At 30.1% G+C, this 11,908-nt stretch overlaps 1 long non-coding RNA gene across 1 annotated transcript; it reads left to right on the forward strand.

Moving 5' to 3' along the window:
• The first annotated feature begins 2,761 nt into the window (after positions 1-2,761).
• Positions 2,762-8,115, forward strand: LOC140051622 (uncharacterized). The gene is made up of 6 exons (XR_011845541.1): positions 2,762-2,926; positions 5,774-5,849; positions 6,506-6,556; positions 6,750-6,812; positions 7,193-7,296; positions 7,944-8,115. It is a non-coding gene; the product is annotated as an uncharacterized lncRNA (long non-coding RNA).
• The last annotated feature ends 3,793 nt before the right edge of the window (positions 8,116-11,908 follow it).

An 11,908-nucleotide genomic window follows, 5' to 3' on the forward strand; every position in this document is an offset into this window, starting at 1 on the left:
CCGTTTGACTACAAAATAGCTGGCTGAGAGACCCATATTTTTAAATAAAACTTAATTCACTTTCCAAATCCTGAGTTTGAGAATGCAAATTGAAAAAAAGGAAGACAGGAAAGCTGACAACGAATAAGTTGTCAATGTATTTTAAGCAAATGAGTGGGCCTATTGGGGGCCTATTGGTAAATTGAAAGCATGAAATGTCCCTTAAATTAAATCCTCCGAATTAATTTGTATGGTGTAATTATGCTTAGTTTATTTCTAAATTCTGAAGAATACGTTCTTATTGAACATAATGGTGCGGCTTGCTAGACTCCCAACTTGTACTGATCATATTACAAGAAGGTATTCGTTAATTTCCATGGTAACTGGTCTTAAATGTATAGAAGGTCAACTCCATCAATTCATTTTATAAAGAAACAGAATCGTACGTCCAGTTATGATAGTTAATGATTACAGTTTATATTATACAGTTTCATTATTTATTCGGTCTATTTCAGTACGGTATATACATATACAAATTTGGGAGACCAGGGTCAACCTAAGTGAACCTAATCACTGTAGCTGAGCCGGTTATTTTAAAAACTATTGTATCTTTAGAAACTAAAGTTTCACATATAAAATATACTAAAGTAACAAAGATGGTAGGATAGTCTAGTCATAGTATTTAAACTTAAGCGCAATAATGCTGAATAGGGCTTACATTACAATGTCATCAACATGAAATATTACTTAATAATAATATGTTTAAATGTTTGCAGAATTATTCTGTTGAATTAATTTGTAGTATAGTAGGTATAAATATTATTAATTAGGTGAATCTAGTACTTATTTGTGACTTTTATGAATAATATAACCAATGATCTCAGGGAATCGGTTAACCATGAAGGAAATTATATTGATCAAAAATATTTAAATCTACACTCAACAAACAATCGAATTCTATAAAGCAAAATTGTTTATCTAAATTATGATGAATACAATTACATAATTAGTCATCAGTGTAGCTCATTTCCTTTAACAAACATTGGTTCTTAGAACAGTGTATTTTTCATCTTGAAAATCGTTCCATTGATAATTCCGTATGATAATTCAGAAATGTTGATCTCACTTTTTCATTAAATTGTGTATTCAAAATAAATAAAATTATAAAACAAAACATAGTCATTGTCATACACTCATTAAACACAAACGATTAAAAATGTGAATGTTAACATTTAAAAAGTATACGGCCGATGCGGTGTACATTATAATATTTAATTTATAATATTTAACCCGAGTTCTACTCTGCAACTTGTACTATCCTATTACAAGAGGGTACGTCGTTAATTACCATGGTAACTTAATGGAAGTTAATTTATAGGTCAACATTAACGCATTGGCAAACAGATCTTAAAATACAATTTAAAAACTTTAAAAAAGTATTGACCGATATATATGTTTGTTTTTGTTCCTTCTGATTACATTTTCAAAATTTCAAATCAATATCAAAATAAAAAAAAGTTTGCAAATGTAACGAGGTTGAAATGAATATCACTTTGTTTGAGTATGTCCAAACTACAAAGAAATTAGTCACTGCTTTTTGAAAAATGAGAAAAGTTTATATTTTTACTAATGAATAACAAAAATAAAAAAGTAATCAATAACCTGGTATAATTTGCCCTTTTCGCATATAAAAAAAAACCTAACTATTATGCTTTTACTGCTACTTACATTTAATTTTATGTAGGCCTATTATTTTATATTATGGTACTTGGGCCAGTGGCCTACTGTTGAATAATGTATAGTTAACCTGTTGATCAGCTTATTGCTAATGTCGGTAACTTGATCATACATTACAAGAATGTAAGGTCGTTAATTTCCAGAAAGCCAACAATTACAGAATTAAAGTATAAGGTCAACGTTATTAACTTGTACAAGTAAATCTAAAGATAAAAGCTCTTTATGGGATGTTCTATCCAATAAATAAGTAAATTTAAATTTACGAATAAAAAGAAATTCAATTATTAGGCTCTATAGGAATGGTGATAAATATCTATATAATGTAGCGATATTCTAAAAGCAGTATTGTTATCTTATTGTATTTAAGTTCATATTTACTTAGTAGCTTGTATATCCTCAATGATAGTTTGATTTTACACATTCCACACTCTGAATTAATTAAGATTGTACCTCCTTTATCTAGGTTTCCATAACAACTGGTCAATTTTGTGGGTTTTGTGGTGGGGAATAAGAAAGTTTTATACCCTGTGTTATCATGGAATACTGTGAAATTGGATATATGAGTCAGATCTGTGTAGTTAGTATTGAGTTTTAAAAGTAAGCAGTTGTGTTATAATTAAAAAAAGCATTTTCTATTGGAATTCTGTGTTTCATCGATTTTGTAGCTGAAATTGAGAACCTGGGTTTAAGTTATTATTGTTATTATTTTGTGAAGAGCTACATATAGAGTATAGACTAAAGTTTCACATAATATAAAATCTACTAACAAAGGGTTATGATAATCATAAATGAAGCGCAATAATGCTAAAGAGGGAATGCTAAAATAGGGCTAAATAGTCTACAATAATACTGGGTTGATCAAACCATGGATCTATAAAGTATAGGTTCAAACTATAGAAGTCTAGTAAATTTGTTTTAGAGCTACAAACATTATTTGTTCAAAATAAATAATTGTATTCGTGGAGGTGAAACGTCGCCATTTAAAAAGCTTGCTTGAGTCATCGGCACTGCGCCTTCTTTACATATCAGGGTATCAACCAATCACAGATGGAGCTCAGAATAATAAATTCGACACGGCGCGGGATTTAAATTCTAAATACATACGTGTCACTTGCATTCTGCTGCGGAAAAAGAGAAGCTCGTTCAAAAAATCAAGTAAACTATCCTAATTATTATCAACAACAACTTCTATCAAGCCAATATATTTGCGGTGAGTTATTGTTTCATTAATCGTTATATATTGAGGCTTTTTAATTTTTGGTTAATCGACGATGCTTTGTATCTTTTCCTACAGAAAACAATGCAATGTAGGTTGCTTATGTAATTACTAGCATAGAGATATTATAGTGTATAATAGATAATAGATATTATAATATCTCTATGTTACTAGATATTAAAAAATCCGTGAATATTTATTTAACATAACATGGTTTATTTATTGTTTGGAATACATTATCAATAAATAATACAATTTTGCGATGTTACATTTATACTACCTTTTTAGAAAACCAAATCTAATTAGGCTTACTACTAGGCCTAGCCTAGACCTGGTTATAAACTGTTACATTTGACGTTTAATTACCGTAATTATTAAACTATTTAGTATTTACAAAGGATGGGCCTATAGACTAGGTTTCGTTTATATTATCATTACTTACTAATGTTATAAAGTTGTAAATTAACTTAATAGTTATAAATGGTCATGATGATGGAGTGAGATCCATTAAATATAACATGCATATGTTTTTTTGCTAAATGAATAGTACAGTAGTTTCTAAACCATGTAAATTGTTCACTGTTAGCACGACCTTAAAGTGGAGCTCCACCCAGAAAATTACTATTTTTCATACATTTCAACTATTATTTAAAAATATCATCCCCTATACTTCATATTTTTTTGAATTTTTTTAAAATGAGTACGAGTTTCTTGAAAATCACGCCTTTTTGCGTTTTGGGGGGATACCTTGTAATTTCCTATTCTTTTACATGCAAAAGGGGGGTATATTTGAATAATCCTAAAAAATTAATTTCTTCACTAAAAAAAAAATTTAAAATGTAGTTTTATGTAATTTTTCCAGATCTTTCTATTTCTGGTATAGTTATCGCGTATACATTGCGCAATTTTGCGTAAATAGACACTTTCCCCCGTTCGGGTCCAATTGGGTTTTTTATTTTGCTAGGGAGTATGATCACGTGACATTTTTCACAATCACACTACTGCAGCTGGCGATCTGTTATTTTGTCGCGATGTTATTTTTTACGGGCAAAAAGTATAATAAAACATTCTGAATGTGACCCTATCATGTTTCACAGTGTAATAATGTGATTATGAGACTTATTACTAAAATGTCAAATCTAACGAGATTTGAGAAAGATGTGGCTGTATATTCAATAAAGCTAGGCCTAGGCCTACTAGAGTGTAGGTATGTACCGATGCTGCTTGGCCTCCAGCTGCTAGGCTGACACTCAGCAGTGAAGTTTGTTCTGCTGTCACCCAACCTCGGCCTACCCATATGGGCCATGATAGGGTGCCTGAATAGTTGCTTTTCAGTCAGGCCTAAGCTTCCACATCGCTTTACTACTCTTGTTCTGTATAGGATTTTGTGTTTCACAAATATAATGTGCGAGAAAACCCAGGAATGATAAATGGGGCGAAACGACCAAGAATTTTCAAACCCATGAATGCATATAGGCCTAGACAAAAAATTCAAGGCTAGCTAGGCTGAGCAGACGGCTTCTAGGCCTAGCTTAAAGTTAATAAACAATCTGATAAGATTATTATGCTGTTGTTGTACAGTGCAAATCATGAGGTTACAATACATGTAAATTATACCACAGGGAGTTGCTCTCTGAGTATACTGACATTTTTATCGGAAATATTACTTAGGCCTAAACAAATCGTATTAATTGTGTGTATAAAATGTATTCCCCATTTTTCGACACATAATTTACCAAAGGGGAGACATTTCACCTATGCGTTTACCGGCGACTAAAACGCGTCAGTTGCTAAGTGTAACGCGTTTCGCGACGTATTGTAAACTAATAACCCCTAAGTTACTGAAAAAGTGTAATGTATTAAAAAACACTATTTTCTGACCGATTTTTTAGAAATGAGTTTTTGGAAAATATATCCGTATTTTCCCTGTTTTTTTTATGTAATCACTTTCAATTAAACATACTTAAACATAATATAAGCTGAGAAAGTCTGAGTGTAGCTCCACTTTAATGACTAGCTTTGACCAGAGCCATATAATAAAGAGTTACGACATTGAAAATTAGAAGCCATTTTTGTGTCAAAGAATTCGCACGCTGAGGGCGCGCCCGTCTATTTTGTATCAGAGCCATATATAGAGCATTTTCCTGTAGTTCATGCATTATTTTTAGATTTTTTTGTCTATGAAATAACGCTTCGGCTTATATTCCGTTTTTATTTTAGTAATTAATTTTATTAATGGTATTAATTTGGTAACATATATATATTGGGTCTATAATAACAATAATTATATTTGTAATAATTTGCCTTTATTTTAATATTGTTCATACCCTATTCGATATATTAACAAATATATCCATGACACTTTATTATTTTTTTAAGTCATCAAAGCATGAATTATGAATTGAAAATATTACATAATTGTTATTAATAGGACGTAGTTACGGGATGTTTCGTTCCAAAATCAATCAATCGAACTTTATAATGTACTAGCGCACGCGCGCGCAATATTCTTTGCCGCAAGTACTTCTGTACGCTGTGCACATCGATATTTCAACGTAAAATGTGTAATTACATTTTTTAAATATAAGAAAAAGTTTAAAGTATTTTCTTGTTCCTATACTTTACATGCATTAACGGAGACAAGTTTGACATAAAATTGATCTACATATCACGTGACTACAGTATAATCCAATGTCGTAACTCTTTATATATCTGGCTTTGGCTAGATTAATTCGGCACCCGATAAATTCATCATTAAAAACATTCTTGAAATATGAAATAACTCAAGACCTTTACTAATTTGAAAAGGTAACTATATGACTATCAACATTTTTTATACAGATTTTAGAAGACTGCATAGCCTAAAATAACTCAAAACCAAATCATCATCAACTTCTATTTTATAGACACATTTTCGGTGAGTTATTTTTATTTATCATTCACAAAATTGCACTTGTTTGTTGTTTTAAATATGCTACAGTACTAACTTAACATGCTGACAATTTACTGTTTTTTTTGTGCTAAAACATTATGTCATTTTTATGTTATATGATTTATTCAGTTTAAAATGAGTCCGGACTCCCTTTTGTAGATGAATATTTAAAAATAAAAAAGTCGCTTACTTGCCAACTCTTCCATGCATTTCCTTAATTAAACAATCAAATGTATTTCTCCATTTAAATAAGATTTCAATTTGTTTAATTTAAATATTAATTTAAACATTTCAGTTAAAAGTATTTTTACAACAATTTAATATTTTGTTTTCTCTTTTTACCCCCAAAATAAGTAGTTAACAGTAGAAATTTAATTTTTTTTTACATGGATATACCCAGTGGGTCGTACAGTACATGATTCAATCACTTTTATATTAGTTCGGTGGGGTTTGCTATGTTTTTTGGGAGGTTTGCGGGGTTTAGCAAAACCCATACTGTCAATGTTTTCTCTTTCTCATCTTGGGAATACTTTTGGAAAAAATGGAACCAAAAAGTAATTAAGTTAAGCGTTTAAAAGAAAATCAATTTAAACAAAGACTTATGTTAAATTAATAATGTGTTATTTTTAATTTAATTATAGATGATAGTGAAAGTGATGACAGCATGGCTCAAGAGTCGGTAACAATACATAGTAAGTCATAGTTGCTCTAATTTAAACATTGAGTTACCTTCATTATTACAGTACTTGCGAAATAATGTTGTCAAGTATACAGTAGTAGTTGCTAATATTTATACTTTGTTTTTTGGCAAGTTATAGACCAGGGGGCTAACAGGTATATTCTCACAGACTATGCCTATTGAAATATTTTTTTTTATTATTGTAGCAAATGACAAGATAGAAGAAATAACGGAAACATCGGTCGCTTCTCTGTAGGACTCTATGATTGGTAATATACCCCTTTTTTAAGTAGCCGTTAACAATTTGTATTTGAAGTTCAATTTTTCTTTCTTTTCTTTTCTTTTATTCAATTTTTTTCACACACAAGTTATGTGAAACAATGATAACAGGTATCATAGTAATAAACAATAAGGTAATCAAACTAATTTGAAAAAAATATATAGGGATACTTGTACTTTAACAAAAAACAAAGAAGTGTGAAAGGAGGTCAAATAAGACAAATAATACTAGACGCTTAAAACCAAATGTGCTCATGCACATTAGTACTTATGTCATAATGGCATTAATGTTTACTGCTAATACAGAATTTTAAAGTTTTAAATGTGTACATTGTGGCTAATAACTCTCATTCAAATTGTTCATCTTTAGAATCGTGATGCGAGCTCACCCACAAACGATTGAAGCAATGTGAGATAGAGATTGCTGAAACACTGAAGCACACTCCCAACAGACCAGGTGGCTCAAGATACAAGGTAAGAATAAATTTAATTTGATTTATCATTTATTTATTTTTTACCATGGCGAAATAACTTATTCCTCCATGCTTTTACGTATCACTCATATTGTAATGATGAAGTTTACTATAGTCCGCATCAGTTTAAAGACTAAATAGTTTACAAATTAAAAGATACTATAGTCATTATTGTTCAGTTTCACCAAGTGGTATATAAGCAATAAAACACATTCGTACAATCGCACTCAAACGAATAATTAATGTAAAGTTACGGGATACAAATGTTGGAATAAAGTAAATTACAACTAACGTCTGGTACTATACTGATAGGGCTTGGTATTTAGACCCAACAACACTATCCAATTACAACTAACGTCTGGTACTATACTGATAGGGCTTGGTATTTAGACCCAACAACACTATCCAATACGAAATAAACATAACAACTACATACTGTAATGTAAATTTAATAGGGAATGTGCAACCACATAAAAAACACCAAATAGTCAATAGCCAAAATCTTTTATAATTTAAACGTGGGGAAAATTCGATTAGAATGACAATAATTAAATTTTGTAAACTAGTAACACTTAACATTTTTTTTTAAAGACTTGCTGCTAAGAGATAATTTTATTTACCTAGTTTTACAATTTGTTATCTTTTCAGGAACGGAATGTGCCAGACAGAAGAGAGGAGGACGACTTATAGGCAAATTTGCTCATTCTCGTTTAAGAACAATGTTTCTTATTATCGTATCATCGAGAACGGGTAATTACTGCTGGTTCTCGTTCCTGATCAAAAATAGCGAAAGCTCTCTAATAATAATCAAGTTCCTACCTCTTAAGCTATTTGCAATACATTATGTCTTTTTTTAATCAGATAATAGAATAAATCAAACAATATTTCATTTTAAATTGCTTGTTTTTATATGTCTTATACAGTACTAACTACATGTTTTAACAAATAACGAGCTATGTAACGCGTATATCTGCAGAACACTATATATAAAATGTGGTAACGTTAGCCAAATCGTTGTATATAACTAAGTATTACATTTTCAGGACGTCAAATATGGACGTTATAAATACGTCGTCAGTGGTAAAAAGTTTATGATGTAACATTATCAAACTACGATTTGAAAATGTATCTGGTACGTTGTAATGAACGTTACTAGTTCGTATGTGCGAAAGTTATAATTACGCCTTACATACGCTATTTAAAAACATTGAGAACGTTAAAAACACGTAGCAAATACGTCATTTACAAACGTAGAAGGCACGTTCCTAACACGTTAATTGTGAACATTTTTAGGACGTTATAAAAACGCGTTGCATACGTTATGTATGAATGTTATTTTGGACGTTAAAAACATGTTGCAAACACGTCATTTACAAACATTACATAAAACGTTAAAAAAACGTTTAGGACACGTTTTTTATCAACGTTATTGCAGAAGTTGTATATACGTTTTGAATACGTTATTTATGAACATTATTGATGACGTTCAAAAGACGTTATAAACACGTTATTTTGAATGTTATTTTGGACGTTATAAAGTCGTATAAAAAGGTCGACATTTTCTCGTTCGTGCAACGTTATTGTAGAAGTTATAAATACGTATTTAACACGTTATTTCTGAACATTATTGAGGACGTTCAAAAAACGTTATAAACACGTTATTTTGAACGTTATTTTGGACGTTAAAAAGTCGTATAAAAAGGTCGACATTTTCTCGTTCGTGCAACGTTATTGTAGAAGTTATAAATACGTATTTAACACGTTATTTCTGAACATTATTGAGGACGTTCAAAAAACGTTATAAACACGTTATTTTGAACGTTATTTTGGACGTTAAAAAGTCGTATAAAAAGGTCGACATTTTCTCGTTCGTGCAACGTTATTGTAGAAGTTATAAATACGTATTTAACACGTTATTTATGAACATTATTGAGGACGTTCAAAAAACGTTATAAACACGTTATTTTGAACGTTATTTTGGACGTTATAAAGTCGTATAAAAAGGTCGACATTTTTGCGTTCGTACAACGTTATTAGAAAACGTTTTTATAACCAAAAAATAACGTAATTATAACGTTACCAAAACGTAAAATTGTTTGCTGGGTAGCTTCATTCAGTAAACATGTATAAACATTATGTTTTACCATAAACAAAAAACTAAAGTATTTTTATTGTAACTACCTGTACTTATTTATATGCTGTATAAAGTTTTTTTGGGAAATTTTCTAATAAATTTATAACTCGTAATTGTACTGTTTGTATATGTTGTTATACTTGTCACTTAATACAGTCGGTTTTCACCAGCCAGACGAAAAGTATTCGCGCCAATCAAACATGAGCTCAGATTGGTTGCGCTTTTTCTTGCGGAACAAAAAGTATAGGCCTAATTAGGCTTTAAATTATACATGTACAGTACTACTAGTGAACCCCACACTACAAAGAGAACAACTATAAAGAATTAGAATATTTAACATTTCAATTCACAAACAAATTATATTACCAAATAACTATCTAAATTATAGCAGTAAAAATAAACCGGAAATCGTAAATGATACTGGGTTGCTGGCACATCCTCGTCATTCCTGACTCTCATCACTGCAACATTCCTCACTTTATATTAACCAGTTTATTAAAAAAAGGATATGAGAAAGTTTGACTTGTAGGGATATTTTGTTTTAATGTTAAATTAAATAGTTATGAATTTTAGACATTTTTCTTTACATTTTCGGTTATGAACGACCTAGGAAATAGTACCTCCTACCTTTACGCATATCTTGCTGGTCGTCGACTGGACCTAGAATCCCCCAGAACTATGCCGATGAGGAAATTACATTTACTATTGCGCATGCGCACTATTGATTAAACATGACGAACTCGTTTTAGGTTTTTAGCAAATCGAAAGCTCCGTTTGTTTTTTTTTTTATTAAAAAAAATTATTCCACTATTTGTGTTTGATGAGCATCACACATGCACGGAGAAGACAAACTCCATGATAAATGTAATTAAAGTATGATAGGCCTACTTCCTTTTGAATCGATTTAGATCGAACGCAGAAAATGTAATAAAATGGAATTTATGTTAAAAATTAAACCAATGTCGCTTTGCATTGAAACCTGTTTAAAATAATAGAGGAGTTTACAGTTTATCATTGTTGCTTATCGGTTAAGATAAAATAATAAATATAATATAAAACCGGACCTATTTGTCGATGCTAGATCCAAAGCTGGTTTAACGATTGTTAAAGAAGTTACAGTATTTGCGAACAGAGAGTGGTAAAATAAAGTAAATAAAGCTTAAGTCACAAAAGACCGCAGTTTGTTTTTATAAACGTATTTTATAAAGAAAAGTGTTGGTATCTTTAATAAACAAGTTCTTACCAAACCAAAACGTTGGTTGAGTTGTTCCATTCTTCTTCTCGTCGTAATATTTGCGAGTACTTCCTTATTCCATTTTGTTATAACATCGTTAATGAACGATTTGATGTATTTGCTTCGTAAAATCATAAAATGTAAGTAGTACATATTTGTGTTGCTTTTTTCTATAGGGACGTACGACATAATACACTGTAGAATACTGTGGACATATTCAAACGATAGTTAAACGTATTACCTCCTAAACAATTACATACAGTGTTGCAATTATATTCGTCAAGAACGATGCTATTTTCCTTTATTGTATTATAAAGACTAAACATTAATGAGAATGCAAAAATCGTATTTGTAGCTGGCCACTTTATTAACATGTATTAAAATAGAACGTCTGCACAAAACAATAACGCTGTAGATCTGTAACACAAAGATATATTTTTATAAGAATAATAAGTTATTGATTATTAATGTAATTAAGCTTGTCAAATGTTAGGCCTACAGCGATTTTAACAATTAGCAGATAATCCCAGATTGCTTAAAATAAAAACTGAGATCAGAGAAACAAATTATGTGGTCATGAAGTGATTTATAGTAATTAACATGTATACTTTTTTTATATAGAAAATATGAGTTTTGTAACAGTTTTAATTTTACTTCAAGGAGCCGTTTCATGTCTGGGTAATATTTTAATTAATATTTCCAATTAAGATGAAATTTTAAATAAATCATTTATTTAATTCCTAAATAAATTTCTTATAATAATAATATCGATTCAGAATGTCATCAAGTTCAATTAAGTTAACTGCTCTTGTTTTATACTTTATAAACAAAGTTAGAAGATTAGTTTAAATGACATAAAAACAATACATAAACTAAAATTAATATGAAATAGATTATAAAGTTAAATTAAAAAACAAATAACAATTAAAAAGGCATATTGTCTTAAAGTTAGTGTGATGAAATCAGTGGCCGTATTCACCATTCACACTTAGTAGGCTAAGGGATACACCTCTCTCCTACATAAGTGAATATAATTTAAGGGAAATACATAAATATTTATTGAGTTATGTGAAATACTTAATATTTAAGAGAAATATCTCACTTAGGCCTAAGTGTGATTGGTGAACACGGCCACAGGTGATCAGTAATTTGATCTTTAAATTTGATGACCGATAAAAACAACTATTACTTTTCTTAATGAAAACAACAAACTATGTAAGTTGTATCATAATCAAAGACTCAGAA

The sequence above is a fragment of the Antedon mediterranea genome, chromosome 6, assembly GCF_964355755.1.
Source record: "Antedon mediterranea chromosome 6, ecAntMedi1.1, whole genome shotgun sequence".
In the NCBI taxonomy this organism is placed as follows: Eukaryota; Metazoa; Echinodermata; class Crinoidea; order Comatulida; family Antedonidae; genus Antedon; species Antedon mediterranea.